At 40.7% G+C, this 21,641-nt stretch overlaps 1 protein-coding gene across 5 annotated transcripts in view; it reads left to right on the forward strand.

The window, feature by feature from the left end:
* LOC142836509 (EGF-like and EMI domain-containing protein 1) overlaps positions 1–21,641 on the forward strand; it is a 626,698-nt gene that overhangs the window by 603,556 nt on the left and 1,501 nt on the right. For 4 of the 5 annotated variants that reach the window (XM_075950806.1, XM_075950805.1, XM_075950807.1 and 1 more), the window contains one exon: positions 4,884–5,791. The gene's annotated coding sequence lies outside the window, so the exon portion shown is untranslated. Of the gene's footprint in view, positions 1–4,883; positions 5,792–21,641 lie in introns of those variants that run through there. The other variant, XM_075950804.1, reaches the window with a different exon arrangement.

A 21,641-nucleotide genomic window follows, 5' to 3' on the forward strand; every position in this document is an offset into this window, starting at 1 on the left:
TTGTAGCCGTTACATCATAGGTCCTTCACACCAATACCTTGCTTAACACAATTCCTTGCAGAGACACAATGAATAGATGGTGATTCTAAAAACCCACTAGAACAAAAAGTAGACTATCTAGGTAGCATTCTCTAAATCCAAGAACCCAGATTGTCTTTGGGAATTGATATTCATACTTTGTTTTCCTTCCCACACACAGAAAGAATGACCTAGAATGTAAGGTTATAGTAATTTAGCAACTGCCAAAAGAAGATGGGAGAGTGGGTTGAGTCGATTGACGACAAATCTCCTGCAGTGTGACTTGATGGATGATTTTAGATCAAAAGGTTTATATAATTCACCTCAGACCCAAGACACTGAGCCACCTCCGATAAGACCCCACATAGAATGTTTAATCTCCGAATTTACTTTGCTTATCTTCAAAAGAACCAGGCTAAGGTTACATATTGTTAAGGCCCATTCAGGCACTTGTCGGCTATGAGCTCGTGGCCTCTGTAATGGCGAGAGAGCCATGCTAGCCTTCCAGGCTTCAAAAGATTTCTATTCCCCCAGCATCACTTTACATCCCAGCTCTCTTCTGAGCAATATCAATAGCAGCTGCTTTCCTGGAGTGAAGGCAGCGTTCTAAAAGCATTGCCTTTGTTTAATGCATCCCACTACCCCAAGACGTTGTCTATGTTTCTATTGCTATTGGATAAAGTGGGATACTGAGGACCTAAGTTAGCAGACAATAGTGTGTGTGTGTTGTGTGTGTGCCAAGCAGGCACACGGGCGCACACATGCTTAGAATAGATTCTGGCACATAGTAGATACCCCAACAAGCATTTGTTGAAAGAATTCTTGTTTTGTCGGAGACATGGTGGATGGAAGTTGCTGTACTCTGTCATATCTGAAATTATTCTGCCAGAACAAATATCTAAGATACATATGCCATTCACAGGAAAGGTCATGAAAATAGACACACCTCCAGCATTTGTGGCACCAGCCGCACATTGAGGGAGTGCCCATTGTTTGTTCTGCCTTGATCCCCTTACTGCCCTCACCCTTCTCATATGATAGAGCCGGAAGAAGACATCCCCAGAAAGTAATAAATTTCAGCTATTTGCCTATGTTGCACAACAAGCCAATGGCAGATTTGAGATTTCAAGGAGGAAGTCTGGGTTCAGAGATAGAGTGTTCCCTACGAGGGCCTTCTTTTGTGGAGATTTTATATTGCACCCCTCTTGATGAAAAGCTTTGAGGGATTGATGCTGCCTGTCTGTCTGAATGCGTGTGAGACACACAGGTCATGAAATTCATGTCACTGCTTAATTAACTTAAAATCCCCCTGTTTCAACTCACAGGAAACCTCTTCATCCTCAGTGCCCACTGATAGTTATTGGCTGAAGTATTGGGTAATAGAACGTAAAAAACATCCAACATTGCAGAAGGCTCTAATAGATGGCACTTGTAAGAGATGAGCTCTGTGAATAAAAGCATCTGTACCACATCCTGACAGTCTAAGACCTATTGCTGGTTGCAGGTAAAAAGACAAGATACCAAGGGTGCACTCTTGTAAGAAACAGAAGGCAGAGACAGGAGAACCAGTCCAAAGCTCGTGTGCCAGCTAACCTGACAAACAGGAGACTTTCTGCTTCAGAAACAAGTGGAAAGGCAAGGACTAATTCGTCAGACTCGTCCTCGGGTCCCCCACATCCTGTGGGGCACACAGTACTCACACCTATCTCACGCCTATGCGCTCAGTGAATGATAGCAATGTCAGGGCAAACAGGATGGCTTAGTGGGTAAGGGCGCATGCTGGTGATCCTGACAGCCTGGGCCTTATTCCTAGTCCTACATCGTAAACGGTGAGAACTGACTCTGGGAAGTCGTCCTCTGACCTTAAACCGTTTGTCTCCCATCCCCCCCACATACACACACACACACACACATACACACACACACATAAACAGACACACATATGCACACACACATACATACACATATACACACACATGCACACACACATACACACACACATATACACACACATAAACATACACACACATGCACACACACACACACACACTCGCACACACACATACACATGCACACGTACGCACAGCAGGGAGAATAAATAAACTAAAAGCATGATTGAAAAATTAGAAATATGAAAAATTAGGAATATAAAATAACGCTAGACACCAAACATGGCAACATAGGCAGTTGGGACAAGGTAAGGACTTGCACACTCTGTGTACCCTCTGTGTGTCGTGTTCCAGAGTTCCTTGTTACGTGTGAGAAAATTACAAAATGGCATGACTCCAATGTGGTAAGCGTTCTCCACGGAACCTTGAGAGTCTTCTTGTCAGGGACTCTCGAGGCCCCGGGCGTGTATAGATGGACTACAAGGTCTTTTACTTGCATTTTTATTCTCAATTAGTTACAGTTCATCTGCAATAGTAACTGTGAGCAGCTGTGTCTATGCAGTCTCCATAAAGATAAAAGGCCTCATTTTAACTTAACTCTGGTAAAGGACCTATTAAACAGCCATAATATTAATTCATAAAAGAATGTAGCAACTTTTTATTGGATCATTCACCCCTCCCCTTGGTAAATTGACATTTGCAGACATTCAAACAGATGTCTTAAATACACACGGTTATTAACATGGAAATGTGGTATTTTTATAAATTAAAATCAGATTCTCCACTGCTCAGGAGAAATCCTGACTAATAACTCTTTTGAACAAAAAAAAAAAAATGTGGTCTTACCACCAAACTGCAAGGTCTTGCAAGACTCTGGGCAGAGCTCATGCGTTGAGCTCACTTTGAAATGATGTTTTTTTTTTCTTTAACTTTCCACAGAGTCTAAAATTTAGAGGACAGATTCATCTTTATTTTTATTGAATTTATTTGTTGTTTGTATATGCACGCATGAGCATTGTGGTGATATGGTGGGTATGCACGCTGAGGTCAAAGGACAACTCATGGGTTTCCTGGGGTTCGAACTGGCGTAACCAGACTTGCTAACGGGAGCCTTGAAGACCTGAGCCATCTCACTGGCCCCAAATGCATTTGTGAGCAGCTTCCGCATTGCTGGTCCAGTGTCTCCCTGAAGGACACTGGTTCTTCTGCTTAATGCTGAACCATCAAGAAGATAGTTCATTGAAGCTTTGGTTTATATTTCTACTTTATATTTAAAGTCTAATTGAGCAAGACAAGAAAACTACTTAACCTGCCTGCATAGTGCAAGTCAAAACCAAAATCAATAGTAGAGAAAATGCCCATGAAGGACTTGTGAAGGAACCCGGAGACAGTATAGGGAGCAATCAAATGCATTTGCTGCACAAGCCTGAGTATCTGAGTTCGATTCCCAGAACCTATTCATAGTGGAAGTGTGACCAGGAAGTGGCTAACTGCCATAGTTTGACTGTGGCACATGAGCAACCACATTTACACACACAATGAGGAATAAAATAAGATCAATAATTTATGAGGGTCCCATCTTTAATCTATCATAGGGCATATTGGAGCAATAAAGATGTATTAAAGAAAAATGTCTCCAAGGGCTCTAGGATCACATTCTCTCTAGAATCACATCTTTGTGTTTATGTTGGGCTTTCCCAAGCTTTCTCACTTTCCAGCCTTAACTCTCAGTTAAGCTTCTGAATATGCTTAATGTTTTTGCTTTCACATAGTTAGGCAAAGGAGAAAAGACCCTTCGGTATTTATTCAGAAACTCAGCCCTACACTCTGCAGGAGTATGAGGTAGACAGAGACTGTTGTGGACCACACCAAACCTGTCCATTTCTCTACAGAGCGGGAGGGCTTCCTCACTGCCTTGCCCACCTTGCAGACATTTGCTGAAAGCAAATGAGGTCATTCGCTAATAACCCACTTAGAAATTGTTTCTTTTCTATTTTGACATTATAATGTAATTACGTCATTTCCCCGTTCACCTCCCTCCCTCCAATCCTTCCCATATATCACACCTTGTTCCATTTCAAATTCTCACTTTTTATTCTGTAGGCTGGGGCAGAGGTGGGGGAGGGGGCAGTGTTACAATAACAGAATTGGGTTCTCTAGTCCTCGAAAACTTGTTAGTTGCTTCCTGTTCTGGGAAGCGTGAATCTACTTCCCTTCCTGGGTTGGGCAACTCTTTTTTTCTTGTCCTCAGTCCCTCAGAAAATGAATGTGTTTATTCTCTGCTAATTCTCTTCTGTACAACAGACTAAGTGCCCAAATATCAGCTTGCCCCCTTCGGGTCCTCTCTTTTAAATAGCTCTAATAACGACCAGCCCTCCAGTCCACCCCCTTAACTGCCCTTCTCTTGGTGGGCACGATACAATTCAACTTACAGCCTCTTTGAGCCCTTTTCGTGCGTTCACAACACCGGGCACACTGGGGATCTACGGCCCCTTTGACATATTTTAAGAGACAAGAGTCGAATATAAATCCATTTCACTTTCAACAACACAAGCACACAAAATCATGCTTTTAACCTAAAGAAAAACCTCCCGCATTGAGCATTCGGAGGGAGCGTTGACTTTTTCTGACCTCAGGCAGCTAATCCATTTCCGTGTCCCACACAGTGCACCGACTATAAATGTTATGGAGTAATCAGTTTCTGAGAAGGCTCTTTAGAAATAGAAGTTGCTATCCTCACTTTCCCTCTGCCCAATTCTTCTCAATAACTTCCTCCATGCGCCCACCCTCCCGTCTGCCACCCGGGGACTTTTTCTTGCTTTTATGACATAGCATGCTAGCACCAGGGAAAGGTACCACAGAGAAAAACAGATTTTTTTTTCTCCGAGACTCTCATTATCTTGTTCATTTCCAAAAAGTAATTGTGTAGTTGAAAGCATGTTTAAGTTGTTTCGCTTTTTCCTTCTTGCCCCACAGAATGCCAGGCAGGCTACTATGGACCCGACTGCAGGCTGCGGTGTGAATGCTCGCAGGGAGCTCGCTGCAACCCAGTCAACGGCAGCTGTGCCTGTCCCAGGAGGAGAATGGGCCCAACCTGTGAGGAGACTGACTTGCCTCCTCCACAGCCAAAGACCCACAGTTCTTCCGAAGGTGAATAGAATCTCTTTTGCAGTTCCTCACGGTTTTTCTTCGGAACCCTGAAGGGAAAATACACAGTCCCTGGTCTCCTTACGACATGGAGCGTCAGGAAGGGAAAAGGTGACACCTTCAGTTTTCCACCCCTGTGCCCAATTCTCCAGCCCAACCTGTGAACTTCCTTTCCCCGAAGGACGCACTCCAAAAAGAGAAAAGGAAAGGAAAAGAAAAAGAGTATTTGTTCAGGATCCGAACAAATAGTAACATTTGAACTAATAAAGGGCGCTTTTTAGAAAATTTGTGCAAGGCAGTATTTGAATTTGGAAGGGATAACTGCTTCATACTGCAGGTTGGGCTGCATTGAAATATTCACACCTATTCACTGGAAACCCCAGTGCCCTTAAGTAGCTGGATCCTCTTTAGAAACGGCTAGAATTTCATCCATTTGTTCGCAGAACCTACTTCCCGGTAACTCTGCTGCAGACTTCAAACACACTGCATTTTGTTCATGACTTTTAATGTGGGAGATTATTAATATTTTAGCCCTTGGAGGATGGGATCAGAATAAATACATGACACGCATGTGAACAGTGAGTCATGAAAACGTTAGTGGTGTTTTCCGTCTCCAGCCAGCACACAGGGAAAACAAGGGCAGAGCCCATAGGGCCAAGACCTGGCTGCCTCTGGGGATGCTCTGTTTCCCGTAATTCAGGAATAAATTGAATAGCCTTAAAACCCAAATTACTCATCATTTCCAGCAGCGCCTAGTCTTTTATAAGTGGAAGATGGGGCCAGTGTGCTATGGCTTCCAAGGAGTTTGGATATGCATTTTTTTCAGACTTTGTCTACTGAAAATGCTGCTCAAGAATTTTCAGAATGAAAACAGAGACTTTGACTATTGAAATGATATGACTTGAGTTTACTTTTGTGAAGTGACTAGAGTACCTTTTAACATTCAAAACTGATTTTGGATAAAATTGCTGGAAAGATTTATGAAGAATACTTGCTGTCGTTAATTCAGCGGCGTCGTTGGTTTGCAGGTAACCTTGGCTCCCACAGTTGTTTTTCTCGTCCTTCTGGGGCGGAAAGGCAGAGCCTCTTCCATACCAAGCATGCGCTTTGCTGCTGAGCGGCTGCCTTCACCCTTCCTCAGCACATCAAAATATGTGTTAACATACCTTCTGAAGGAAGATGTGGCAAACTAAAGGTTACTAGATGATATACAGGCTTTGATGAGCTCATTCTCTATAAATTTAATCTGACCCTGAAAGAGGCACGTTCAATTTAGTTTCTGTTTTTTCCATATTAGCAATTAAAGTTGTATATTTTCAAGCATTGAGCTACTTAGGTCAATGTAGCAGTAATGCTATAGCTAATGGTTCAGATTAACAGAAAGCCAGGCTCTATTCTGAACCCATTTCCTTATCAGGTGTTTTCCAGTCTCCCTAAAAATGTTACCTTGTAATCCTCAGAGAAATCGGCATAAAAGGCAGTAGGAGGGTTGAGGGATGGCTGAGCATTAGCATTTGGACCAGAGTATGGGTTCTCAAATATGGCTTAAATATGGCTTTCTGGAGCAATGGATATAGCACATTGGACTTCTAGTAACAAAACCCCACTTAAATGCCAGCTGAGCACAGTGGCTACAGCCTCAGTTACAAGGTGGAGATGGGAATCCCTGGAGAGAACTGGCAGCTAGCCAAGACTCATCAGTAGGCTCTAGGTTCAATAGAGAGACCCTGCCTCAAAGAATAAAGTGGAGAGGAATCACGGAAATTTTCCAGTGTTAACCCAGGCTTCCCCATGCACACTGTATGCACAGGAGCATGTGCTCTTGTGGACACTCACAGACACTCACACATTTGCTTACAATACACCACACCCACCCACCCACACATACACACACACAAGCAATGTTTTTTGTTTTGTTTTGTCTTTTAAGTCAGCAGTGTGCAGTCCTGGGTTAGCATCCCTTTCTTGCTCTGGGCTCCTACTTCACCACTTGCTAAAGATGGCAGCTGTAACAGGAGAGGAGCCCAGAATTACATTTCTTGTCCTCACTTGAGATTTTCTCTCTACTGAAAGAGATGACAGACTCCGAGTTTGATAAGGAAAAGCAATGAAATTTCTTTCTGCCTGTATTTGCTTTTGATACATAATACCCGTGTCTTTGCAAATGAGAAGCTGTTAGTAAAATGTTAAGCACAGTTCTGGGAAAATGTCAGGTGCTTCATATTTATCCTTCTACTCCATTCCACCTCAAACACCAAAGAAATAAATGTAAAAAATTACGAATGTAATGCAACTCTTAGCATGAATTTGCATGACTCGTTGTTGTTGTTGTATTGAGACAGGGTCTCACCATGCAGCTCTGGCTATCCTGGAGCTCACTATGCAGAGCAGGTGTTTTCTGCCTCTTGAGTGCTGGAACTAAACACAAGTGCCACCACATTTGGATTGCATGACGCTGTAGACAAACTAGGTTTCATCTTCCTTCTTGCATGAGCAAGAACTTAGGAAAAACACCTTCGATCCTCTTCTTTGTAAGAGTTTGCAAGGTGTGTCTTTCATATTAAAACTGAAACCAGAAAAAAATTGAAATCAAAATATTTCTGGTGTACTCTTGGTCACCTTGAAAAAAATCTTTGGGCTTTTTTTTTAAGTTGGATTTATAGCAATACTAAGCAAATACTATAAATCTATAGCAAGTACTAAGACGATCAACTTAAGAAGAAAATAATGTTTAATTTGTTCGTTTAGTTTCTACTGCTGCAACTCTTTGGACCTGTTGCCTTCAGGCCTCTAGTGGGGGCTACTTATTATTGAGGAACACCCGGAATTGCAGATTTGTGCATGGCATCTGCTTATTTGTGATCAGGATGGGAAAAGTTAGGGAACGGAAGCCTTCGAGGTGCTTTCACTTTCTGCAGCAGGGCCACACCAATGACTTGAAGACTGTTTATAGGCCTTGCATATTAAACCTCCATCACCTTCAAGGAGCACCACCATGGCATCAAGGTCTTACCATGGTCAGCTCTGAGGACCACTTGGGGTGATACTCTGCAAATAAGGAGACAGTAGCTCACATCATCCCTCCTAAAAACCATGTGACTTCTGTTGGAAAATAACATGAGCAACAAATTAACATTTAACAAACAAATTAAACATTTTTCTTCTTACGAAGATAGTTTTAGTATTTGCTATAGTAATCAAAAGAGGACTAATGAAAACCCAAAGAAATTGTTTTTTCAAGGTGACCAGAAGTGCACTGGAAATTTGGTTTCAAACATTTTTTTTTTCTCATTTCATTCTTAATGTGGACGAGGTAAGAGGTAACTGGTAAGTTTTTACAAAAAAGGGACGCTATGGTGATTTTGCTGACTGGTAAAATAAGGAAAATTATTAAGAGCAAGATATCACAGGTGGACTAACAAGCAATCATGGTTAATCTGAAGAAAAGTCACAGTACAACGTGCACAAAATCTAATTTTCCTGCAGACGGCTTTAAGAGGATTAAACAATATTTATAAATGGCGACGACTTTTTAACAATATGTCATTTAAGAAAGTAGTCTGTTGAAACTCCATGTTTTCTGAACAAAGAAAACGTACCATTCATTTTCACACAATAAGCATTTACCTGCGGTTTCTCCACATAAAAAGCTAAGCAGGGGGCTGGAGAGATGGCTCAAGACTAAGAGAACATGCTGCTGCGAAGGATGGATCATAGTGCCCAGGTGAGGCAGCTAAGGACCACCTAGCATTCCCGTGCAGGAGATCTGATGTTCCTGGAATCTGAGCACCCACACTCATGTGCACACACCTTCCTCCGACAAACGCCCGTACACATATTTTAAAATAACTTCAACCCTTTAAACAATCTACGCAGTTCCTGAGAACTGTGATTTGACTACTGCGCTGTAATTTCTACAACGCTGTAAAGAATCTAGCTATTGTTTAAAACGGCCCATAATTTAATAGACACATCCTCCTCAAGCTAAAGTTCAATGTAAAATTAGAATCCTTGTCATTGGGATAATTTATGTATTCCAACTCCTGTTTCTCTTCACTGTATAACCTGTCCTTTGAATGCAGAGAGGCTGATCCTTGAAGGCAGTATATCCACTCATAATATTTAACCTCTTTACAGAAGTGCCTGTGCGGCAAAGTCTCAGGCTTCCCATTTGAAACACAAGATCAGAGTGGGGATTGTTATGCTTTTCTACAATAATGTAGTTCCAGTTTCAAGAGAAGAGGGCAGAGGCATGGACGTGTGCTTGCTAATTTAAGTCTGCGTTGACATGCCTGTGCTATACCATTTCAGCACAGCACCTAACTTTCCCTGCATTCTCTGACTTTTACATTCATTTATTGCATTTTTCAGAAGAGGCAGCCTTTTGACACGGGTTAAATTATTTTTAGAGAACTTGGAAATCATTCCAAAACTTAGTGGCAGGAAGGCATTTCCTTTGTTAGAAACAGGAAGGAGGTTTGGCCTCTGCTGGGCCTCCTTCACCTCGGTTTCTTCGGGACGCAGTAATAGAGATGTAGCAAGAATTTAAAAGAGCATTTTGATGAAGCAAGCAAATACTAGCAAGTGTCTTATGCTCTGGAAGTTGTGTTTGCAGTCCAGTTGAAATAACATTTCATGGCTCTGTAATAGGAAAAGAAAAAAAAGAGTATAGCTGAGCTTTTAAAATAGTTTTCAAAAAGATTCCAAAATTTGCCCCTTTTAGCTAATCATGTGGAAACTGTATTCAGCTTTCCTCTTGAAATTCCAGTGTTTCTAAGTAAAAGGATGCCAAGACAAATAACAAAAGTCTAAACTATATGCTTGAAAGGGACAGACACCTTCCCTTTTTCTAAATTAGTTTTAATTTTGTTTATGTGTAGGTAGATGGATGTGAATGTGCCCATGGATGCAGATGCCCCAGGAGGATAGAGACATTGCGTGTCCGTTGAGCTAGAGCTACAGATAGTTGATGTCTGCCTGATGGGGGTGCTGGAAACCTAACTCAGTCCTTCTGGAAGAACAGTAAACACTCAACCACCGAGTCTTCTCTCCAGCCCTAACACACCTCTTTTATTTGGGGGGAGGGATACAACCTGAAGATCAGACAAGCAAAACTGCCAAACCACTAGAGAAATCTTCAGACTGAAAAAGAGTGAGTTCCTGTCTCATCCTGCTTTATATTCCTCTCTATTGCTGGGATTAAAGGCGTGCACCAGCACTGCCTGCCCTGTTTGGCTGACTGGTGTGGCTTCTGGGATTAAAGGTGTGTGCCACCACTGCCTGCTCTGTATGGCTGACTAGTGTGGCTGCTGGGATTAAAGGTGTGTGCCACCACTGCCTGCCCTGTATGGTTGACCAGAGCACACCTCTTCCTACACTCTTCCAAATACTGACCATATTCTGTCATTACCAAATCTTACGTCATTAGTTAATGAACTATTTAACCATTTCATGTTTTAATGTTATGTAAAAATGCTTTAAAAATACTCTTCACATTGAAATAAATACATATAACTCTTCACACCCTCAAGTGTTAGTCCTCCAATGTGATGGCAACTTAGGAAGCCTCAGCAGAGAATGAGAGCAGAGAACATTCCTGCATCCTCACAATGGCACTGTCATTTTCAGAATTCAATACCTACGCCTTCTCTTTTGGTGGATGTAAGTGTTCCCCGTGAGTGAGGGGGGAGTGGGGGTTACTGCCTTTGCCTCCTTTTCACCTCCCCCACTCCTGCTGTGCCACTCTTAAATTCAGAGCCATCTTTTCTGTATTTGCTCCCTAATCAGTCCAGTTAGTATTGGTCACTTAGAATTGGGGTCTTGTCTCTAGAAAGAAACAAAAACCCAATTTGGCTCACCCTGCCTCATTAGCCTGACCTCTGTAGCTTCACTTCTAGGGGTGAGACACTGTGAAATTTTCCTCCATCCATGTTGGAATGTAGACTGGTGTGCTTTTTGTAGGTCTTTTGCAGGCAGTCATACTGTTGAGGATTCACAGGAACAAACCTTTGTCCTGCTCAGTGACAGTGGTTCGAGTGTGGAGGATCTTACCATCTTCCTGCTCCTTCTTCTGCCCTCTGAACTCTAGGTGTAGGAAATGTGATTGTAGATAGTTCTAAAAATCTGGATTTATTTTAAGGTAAGCAATTCTCAAAAATATCCAAAAATACAATAGATTTCTTTAAAATATGATACTAAGATCCCTTCTTCTATCTGAGTGCTAAGGACACTGAGACAGGAATGCCATGATCATGATGCTAGTTTGAAATACACACAGGCACTCATTCACACACACACACACACACACACACACACACACACACACACACACACAGAGAGAGAGAGAGAGAGAGAGAGAGAGAGACAGAGACAGAGAGACAGAGAGACAGAGAGATGGATGGAGGGAGTAAACCCAAGAGGGTTTTACCTCTTTGGTAAATGAAAGTAAATTTTGAGTGAGGCCTCAGAACACTGTTAACCTGATACTCTGCTTACAGTTAAAAAATGTATTTATAAGCCAGGCAGTGGTGGCGCACGCCTTTAATCCCAGCACTCGGGAGGCAGAGGCAGGCGGATCTCTGTGAGTTCGAGACTAGCCTGGTCTACAGAGCTAGTTCCAGGACAGACTCCAAAGCCACAGAGAAACCCTGTCTCAAAAAACCAAAAAAAATGTATTTATATTTATTTTATGTGTTGTGGGTGTTTCATTTTCATGTGTATCTGTGGACCACTTGTAAGAAATGCTTATGGAGGCCAGAAGAGGGTGTTACATTCCCTGGAACTGGAGTTACAGATGGTTGTCAGTTGCCCTCTGAGTGCTAGGAATCAAGCCTAGGCCCTCTACAAGAGCAAATGTACTCTTAACCACTGAGCCATCTAGCCCGTCCCTGTTAAGACATTTCTAGTGTTGCAGTAACTGCCGGCATCAGCTATAGGGGGTACCCACAAAGTCCTGAAACCCAGCAAGGGCTTCTCAAAGGGGGACTTTATAAATACAGAACAAACTGGTGAGGTATATTTTTATAAAGATTTGCCTTTCTTGTTTTTCTGATTAATAGGAGAAATTGAGTGTTTTGAAACCATTTAAAATAGGAAGATATGAAACAAAATTATTGTGCTTAAACAGAATATCATTATACAGTAGTGGGTGTCAGAATAAAAGTATTACAAAACACAAGACCAAAACTAATATCTGGTTATTTTACAGTAGCTTTACATATTCCATTTTGAAAATAAATTGGTAAGGGTTATCTAAAAATTCCAAAGAAATTATGTTACATATCTTATAGACTCAATGCAAATGCTTTCTGAGAATCAACAAATAGATAAATAAATTGTTGGGCTTTCTAGTTGTGTTATACATGCTATGGCCTACGCATTGCTATCTAATGAGCTTTGTTCTGATATTTAATACATCATCTGTAGTTAACAGAATTTTAAACCATAAATTTGTCAAAGCCTTGAAGACACAGGCATGTGCATGCACACACACACTTGCACACACAGGGAGAGGTTTGTGTGTACCCAGGACACATGCACACAATGCACACACACATATGTGATTGTATTCATGTTGGTGCTGTTGAATGTTAGAGAAGAATTATTTTTAGTATAGTAAATTTGAGATATCTTTTGTTGAAATATCATAAACTATAGCAAATACATTTCTAGAATGCTGTATCCACAACATCTTTCTTACAGAAACTTTCAGTTCTATATGATTTTATGCACATATATTCAAATCTAAAAAGAATAAATTAAAAATGAAATAAAATTTCAAATTTTCATGGTCTGGGTCCAATGCAGTAAGTACCTTATGTTTTTCATATAATGGACGAGAGTCAAGCAAAAGCAAGGGGTAACAACAAGCAGCGCTGTTTGCTGCATGAATTTGATACTGGGACCATGACTGAGGAGATAAGGGATCAAAGAAATAGCATACACAGATACACGTTACAGAAACTCAGAGCCAGGTGGGACATGCGCGCTCTGACGATGTGGGACATGCGCACTCTGACGTGACGATGTAGGACATGCGCACTCTGATGACGTGGCAGCCTCAGCACTTTATTGTTCACAGTACAGGAGACGATTTAATGGGAGCTCTCTTAGGGAGCAGTCTCAGACTGTAAGCACACTGGACGATCTTTAGTAAGCTCTCCTTGTACACGCTGTCGATATTTGTATTCAGACCAGAGGAAGGCTTTGCCATCCCTTTGAGCTTCATCCCATGGAGAAGGCTTTGCCACACAACGTTAAGTCCTGACATGCCAGCACCATGTCAACAATACACACTTACTCTGGGCTTGATCTGTTCCTTACTCATTCATTCAGGGCTTCCTCTGCCCAGACAGAGCAGAGACTTCTGGTAGCTACAATCATGAAAGGGCAGAGCTGGAGAGACTGGAATCCCCACAGATTTTTCCTTTCCTTTTCCAGGCAGAGAAATTCAAGCTCAGAGATGAATCCTTCAAGGAGAAGGTTACAGAACTAACACCTTCTGTCTTATCTCTCAGGTCCTCTCACAGTTTGCCTTTTGATGGCCTGTTTGCATAAAGTCAGTGCACTTCATGTCACAGAATGTGTTCTGAATTACAAATGTGTGCAGTCACTAACATAAATATACACACTGTGTTTGAGCGCAACAGAGACTAAACTTAGTGACAAGTTTGTGGTCACATGATTATAGTTGAATTGTAAATGCATATTACTCAAGCTTTGTATTGAAAATCTCCTTTGGAGATTATGGGTAGACCAACATCTTTCCTGCCATGCATATTATGGCATCATATCCCACCATGGTCGAAGCTCAGGCAGGAGTGACATTGAGAGCTCAAAGCCCCCATAGGCTGCACGGGGGTTTCCAGGATATCCTGGGTTCTAGTGTGAAACCCTATCTTAGAAGAAAGAGCCTTTCACCAACTTATTTTAATAATACCTAAATTTCTCTCAGCTATCAATTTCTGTAATGAATGAGAAAGGTAAGTCACAGATTTACACTACAGAAACATGAGTTTTTCTTTGAAGTTATTACGTAAGTGTCAAAGGACTCTTTGAGAAACATTATTGGCTAATACCCCATAAGGGTATGATTCTAGCCATAAGGAAAACTACATCAAGTTTATCATTTTTCCATTAGTGTGAAGGAATTTGTAATGGAAACCACAGAATGTGTTTATGAACCTATTCTGTAGAAATATGACTAGCCATGCATGCTGCCCAGTGTTTCTTTATTCAACAGAGATCTAGGAAAGAAAATTCAGAAAGAATCAATAGAAATCAATGCTCCCGCTGCATGTACACTTTGAAAGATGCACTTTCAAGCGTGTGTGAAGAGATGGTTTATCTGCACTCCGTGATGCTCCAGCTTGTATGAAGAGGTGGTTTATCTGTGCTCCGTGATGCTCCAGCTGAAGTGCAAATAGCCAGGTTATTTAGTGTTGTAGCAGTGGGGATTAATACCACTGAGATAAGTTGTAACTTTATTGTGTGCATTTAATATAAAAATTTTAAACTTTGTACAAATAATGAAAAAATAAATAACTCTTTGATATTGCATCATAACCATGCTGAGATATTTTACCAATATATTTTATGATACTTAGACCATGTTGGACTGTAGAGTTACTGGGCATTGAATTTTTTTTTTTTGTTTTTTCGAGACAGGGTTTCTCTGTGGCTTTGGAGCCTGTCCTGGAACTAGCTCTGTAGACCAGGCTGGTCTCGAACTCACAGAGATCCACCTGCCTCTGCCCCCCGAGTGCTGGGATTAAAGGCGTGTGCCACCATCGCCCGGCTTGGGCATTGAATTTTTAAAGAAACTTTGTTAGTGAGACTATGAAATAAGAAACATCTAAGGAAATGCAAACTTAAAGAAAGGTTATCTAAAAATCAATGAAGTAATAGGACCTTCCCTATTTTCAGTATGTTACTCCATCATTTCGGGACTATTCCTCTCAAATTTATTTAATACGTTATTGATCAAAAGGTAAATATGTGAACTAATTTCAGTCTATGCATCTGTAATTATAAAAAGTAGAGAATATACATCTATACATATTGTATTTTCGAAAAAATATTATAAAAATGATTCTCATTTGCAACAAATATGCCCATGATATTTTTACTGTAACAATGTGTATTAAAATTAGTCTCAACCATAATCCAAATATTAATTTACACATTGAATTGCTTGGTATTTGGAATAAGTGTATATATCATAAAAATATGTGATCTAAAAAGATTGAATAACATACATTTTAGAGTTTTGACTGCTGATATTTGGATGCATTTGTTGTGAACACTTAGTATTTTGGATTCATTTCCCTTCCCAACCTCATCTCCTTAATCTATGTTGGCATGAACTTTTGCACATGCTTCTATGCAATGTTTTATATATTTTTGTTTTCTTTCCCTTTCTTTTCCTTATTAACCATAAGAAAATTTCTCATTTTTGTAGTTCACAGAGAAAGTGTAAAATTCTAAGCACTAAACTTAGATACTAAGTATTACATTGTGTTAATATTACCACTCTAATCATCATTTCACCTAGCAAACTACATTGAGTCAGCTGGTTTAGGCATAAAGATTTTTTTTCCAGATCTTCCTTCTAGTGTTGATTAAAATCTTTGTGATTTGATGATAATAATTGCATGATAGACTGTAGAATTTATCAGTGTCTTAGTATATACCACGTACCAGTAAAATGAGGTTTTTACTCATATCTTTAAAACATTTTTAGTTAATCTTTTTGATAACTATTTGAAAGATATGAGTAAAAAAACTCATTTTTTTCTCAATACCAGATAATTAAGTTGGGACTCAAGGAACTTAATTGCTAGCTGAGGTCACATTGTCATTGAGTAGGACAGAGCTCAGGGTCCTGACCCAAAGGCCAATCCCCTGTTCATGGCATGCATGCAATTCTAAAGCAGCATTGCATAGGATGAAAATCACCAGCTGCATACTTGGAAAAAGACACTGTTTTAAAAAAGATTTGCTGATTTTTAAATTTTGTGTATGTGTGTGTGTGTGTGTGTGTGTGTGTGTACACAATATGTGTGAACATGTCTGAGGAGGCCAGAAGGCGGCGTTGGATCCCTGGAATTGCAGATACAGGTAGTTGTGAGTCATTGGGTGTGCATGCTGGTGACCAAGCCTACATCCTCTCCAGAAGCAGAAAGCGCTCTAAACTACTGAGTCATCTCTCCAGCTTTTAGAATTATAAATTTTTGATATATCTATGTTAAAATGGAACCATACCACAGAACTAACTGTATCTATATATTTAACACTGCATCTCAAACACATGAATAGTCACGTTTTTATTCAACTTTATTTTTAGTGCATAAAAGTATGTGCCTGTGAGCTTCTTGCTTGGGGGCATTTTTGGTACATCTATGAATTCGGATTAAATGAGGCTAAGCTTAGATAGAGTGGCGACTCCGTCTTTGTGTCTGTGATCTGTTCTCTGTCAGTCACCAACCAAATCATCAGCACTCACAACGAAAGGGATACAATAGAACATTCTGCTCATGGTGTTCTCTGTTTGGACTCCTAGTGTCTCTATGATATTTGCAGACAGATTTTGTGCCTCCTAATTGTCCAGTTAGCTTCCAACCCACGATATAGAATTACAGTGTGACAGAGCAGGTACTTCATTTTCCTTCTACGTTTGAGGAAGTATGATGTACTGTTTCTCAATTTTTACCAATGTAAAGCAGAGTGATTACACCGGAAATCTCCGATGGTGGCTCTTGGGAGTAGAAAGCCCCTTCTCTCCTGCTCCTTTCCACCTTTCTGCCCTGCCCTGGCACCATTCCTCCTCCGCCCTCCAACCACACGGGGCTTAAATAGGGACCTCACCACATTGCCATGCTGTTTTTCTTGCTTTAGATATCCTGGATTCTTACATGGTGAAGCCATTTGTCCTTAAAGACTCATTTAACATGGAGAAACTTTTCTGGGGGCTTCAACAGCACTCAAGTTTTTGTGCAATGGGAGGGAAATGGATGATTTATGAAGTTGGCTGCTGCATTCAAAATGAGTTAGAGACTGATCCACCCATCAGAAAGCTCCTTCTCTCTCAGAAAAGCCAGAGTTCCTTGTTTAAAATTCAAACACCTACTCCCCTTGTGGCTATAATTGGCTTGGACAAGCCATTGCCAAATGAACATGTGTGGACAGTAGATGCCAAATAATGTAATCTCATTGCAATATGAATGTTGCTTTTTTTGTTCATGGGTGAGTATATCGCTATTCCAACATATATACTTAGCTCAAAAAATGCAGTATAAGAAAAATGCCAGATCCCATCTGCCAGGCAAAATAGCCATAAACCAGAAACATCAGTTTTCTAATGAATCCGTTGAGAATAACTCAAGTTATTTTTTAATGCAAGGGCAAATAAACTCTTGAACAAGGTTGCAGAACCACGTAGCATTCTTCTGATTTACAACTAAACCAAATCCAAATCCTGGATTTAGCTATATTAGTGTTCCCAGAAGATGGAATGATTAGACAACCATGCAGGCTTATGCAGGCCACCTTCTAAAAGCTGATTTGTGCCTGAGCAACCTAGAACTTCATTCTCTAGGCAAGTGAACATTTTTGTCTGCCTTTGTGAGACTCATGGCACAACTTGGCCAGGGCTTTTTTTTTTACTTCCCTTGGCATATGTGTACAATAACAAGAGTGTTTCTCTTCTCTCTTCCAGTCTTGAGACATGTAGAAGAAAAGCTAACACCTGTTACTTCATCTTACCCCAATTTCTTCTAGTTTAATTTTAGCATTTCCATCTTATTGAAATGTTTTTCCTCCTGTCATTGGAACTATAGCTATAAGATTTAAGCGTTTACAAATAAAGGACACTACATTGGGATAAATAAATGTTAAATTATATGTGAAGACCAAGAAATGACTCCAAGTATTTGGGAACTGTTATTTTTGAGGTCCATTGTTCTTCATTAAGGGCTCTGCTAGTGTTCATGGCTCTGTTATGAATTCCACACTCGTCCTGTAAATGTTAGCAGGACAAGCTAGTACTCTTAAATGTTTGTCTCAGATGGGATGAGAGGATATTAAAAAATCCCTTGTCTCATCTTCATTCTCTGATTGGATTTTAGGCTTGCAACTGTGAGATGGACCCCAAGCCTGATATTGCTCAATATCAAGAACCTGAGACTGGATAGGTCAGGAAGCCAGGGGAAAATAAAGTACCACTGTTCTGCTAGAGGAACATAGCAGTAAAATTAATTCCAATCACATTCTGGTATACACATAGATCTGTGCCTCATTCAGCCATCATCAGAGAAGCTTCTTCTTGTAGTGTATGAAGCCTAATAGAGATACCCACACCTGGAAAATGTGCACAGTGAGACACTATGGAGCACTCTGCCCTAAATGGGATATCGCTATCAAATTCTTTCTCTCTTTTCCTCAAGGCTCAGGGATCTCTGTGGAAAGGTTAATATAAGGACCAAAAGGGATGAATGACTTCAAGGACTCAGTGTCCTCCAGACACAACAGAGCTAATGTACATATGAACTCACAGAGACTGTGGCAACATGTCTAAGGCCTGCACATATTCAAATCAGATTCCCATCAAGCCAGCAGTGAGAGGCTCTTACCCTAATCAAGAAGCTAGCTAAAATGGACACACACTTGTATACTGGGAAAGAGGCCGCTTGTTCATTCCAGCTGTTTGGATAGCTTAGACTCGAAATAATCACACAGAAACTATTTTAATTAAATCACTGCTTGACCCATTAGCTGTAGCTTCTTATTGGCTAACTCTTACATATTAATTTAACCCATCTTCGTTAATTTGTGTATCACCATGTGGCAGTGACTTACCGGCAAAGTTTCTGCATGTATGACTTTGGTGGCGACTCCATGGCATCTCTCTGACTCCACCCTTCTTTCTTCCAGCCTTCAGCCTTGCTTTCCCTGCCTACCTCAGTTCTGCATTGCTAAAGGTCCAAAGCAGTTTCTTTATTCATTACTGCTAATCACAGAATACAGAGGGGACTCCCACATCACACACTCAAAAAGAAAGCAATAATTTACTCTAACGGAGTCTCTCTCGGTTTATTAAGCACACTGCACAGTAACTCCTATGCCCAGATGTAGATAACCAACACAAATTCAATTAAATAATATTTTTGGAGGCTTTCTGTCTCACATTGTTTTATTTGGGCATTTTTTTTGTCTTTGCCTTATTGGTTTTAGATTAATGGTTTTAGATTTTGTGGTTTTGTGATGATTAGTTTGTACATGTGTGAGAGTGTGTTTGTATGTTTCTTGTGAGTTTTTGTTTGTTTGCTTGCCCGTTTATTTTTTTAATTGAGAAAGAAGGAAAAAGCATGTAGTTGGATGGATAGGAAAGTTGGGAGGATTTGAGACTAACAGAGGGAAGGGAAAATCATAGACAGACTCTATTGTATAGAAAACTTTTTTAATAAAAAAATACTAAAAAGAAGAGCAGTTGTTTCAGTCATGAAATCAGAGACCTCAGTCTGTATCCTCACTCTACCTCAGCATCACTGTGAGCGATAAGCAAGAGAACTCTTTATGTGGTCTGGCTAACCCATCTGGTCAGAAGAAGAAGGCCTGCACTCATCAAAAGCAAATGAAAACAGAATACAGTACCTGGGGAATAGCGATGCTTAAGAAAAACAAGGATCTGGACTGTCCTGGCTAGCTTTAATTGGCTCTTTGACCCAAGCTAAAATCTCCTGAGAAAAGTCTCAAAAGGGACTGTGCATATCAGCACATCTGTGGAGAAGTGTTTGGATTCCCTTAATTGATGTGAGGATACCCAGCCTGAAAGTGAGCAACACATACTGCAAAGCTAACTGTGTAATAAGCATGCACACATTTATTTTTCTCTGCTTAATTGTGGATATGTTATTAGTTGTTACAAGTTCCTGCCACCTTGACTCTCCTCCAACAGTAGACAGTAACCTGGTATTCAGCTCAAACAAACCCTCACTCTGCTAACTTGCTCTTTGTTGGGGCCATCTTACTACAGCAGTGGAAATGAAATTAGGGGCAGGAATTATAAGATGTAAGCCTTGCTTATTAGTAGAAAGCCATCAGTAGCAGGAGTACTGCATTTAGAGCCCTTGTGTGGATGGCTGGGCTCAGAATGCAGATCCCTAAACAAGACACCTTAGGGAAAACTGCAGACGTTGGTAGGTGATATTTTGCATTCGCTTTTGTCCTATTTGAAGATCCTCATTTCACATGTGTCCTTCATGAATTCAAAAAGAGAAAATGTCCCTAGGTCCAAGGAGACCCAGAGATAATAGTCTGACTTCCTTCTAGTTTGTCACCATTATGTGCTTTCCTTTGGGTCTCAAATCACACCTTACTCTGCATGAATGTCCCTAAAAACACTTGCCTTGCTCTCTTGGTTTCCTTTCTGAAGTCTTCATGTCTCATACAGCTTTGGTTAAACAAATTTGTCTGCCTTCCTCTTGTTCATCTACCAATTTAGGAGTTGCTACCAGGGTCCACCAATGCTCCGTGAGGAATAGATCTTCTCTCCATGTGTGGCTCAGTGCAGAAAGTCAGACTACCATAGGCTGGACATTGCTTCAGAACCTTTGGTCACCCTGGAGGAGGCTGTTATTAGACCTGCTCTTTAGTGTGTAGTTCATTCTCACAACTGTCTCAAGCAGGATACTGTTCAAATCAAGTAAACAAAACACAGAAAGAGATGATATTCCCTGAGCTTTAGAGAGCTGCTATTTCTAAATATATAAATTGCCTAAAATGATAAATAATTACTTTTTGTTTTAAGAGATGTCTTAGGGGTTCTGTTTCTATGGAGAGACACCATGACAATGACAATTCTTATAAAGGAAAGCATTTAATTGGGGCTGGCCTACATTTCAGAGGTTTATTCCATTAATGTAATGGTGGCATGCAGGCAGACACGGCATTAGAGAGGTAGTTGAGAGTTCCACATCTGGATCAGCAGGCAGTAGGAGGAGAGAGATATCCTGGACCTGACTTGAGCATTTGGAACATCATAGTTCAACACCAGTGACAAACTTTCTCCAACAAGGCTACACCTACTTCAGTAAGGCCACACCCTCTTAACTGTGCCACTCCCAATGAGCATATGGGAGCCATTTTATTCAAGCCACCTCAGTGGCCTATTAACATATATCAATATATGAAACAATGAGGCTCATTCAAACATTTTTATTTATATACACATTGTATTTAATACAGTTATTTTTGTCAGAGGATAATTGGCCATTGGTATTTGGAACAAAAGTGTGTACTAACTTTGACTGTTTTCACAATACAAAGCTTCCCTAAAGAACAGAGAGCAATGTTAGTCATACAAGTCAGCCATACAGGCCAAGCAGAGGTGTCACACACCTTTAATCTCAGCAGTCACATTAGTTAGCTGTAGAGACAGGGCAGTGGTGGCACACACCTTTAATCCCAGCACTAGAGAGGACTAGAAGGCAGGATGAGACAAGAACTCGCTCTCTTTCAGTCCTAAGTTTGCATAGAGCTAAGAGCTCTCTAGTGGCTTGGCTGCTTTGCTTTTCTGATATTCGGGTTGAA

Source organism: Microtus pennsylvanicus, chromosome 16 (genome assembly GCF_037038515.1).
Source record: "Microtus pennsylvanicus isolate mMicPen1 chromosome 16, mMicPen1.hap1, whole genome shotgun sequence".
Taxonomy (NCBI): domain Eukaryota; kingdom Metazoa; phylum Chordata; class Mammalia; order Rodentia; family Cricetidae; genus Microtus; species Microtus pennsylvanicus.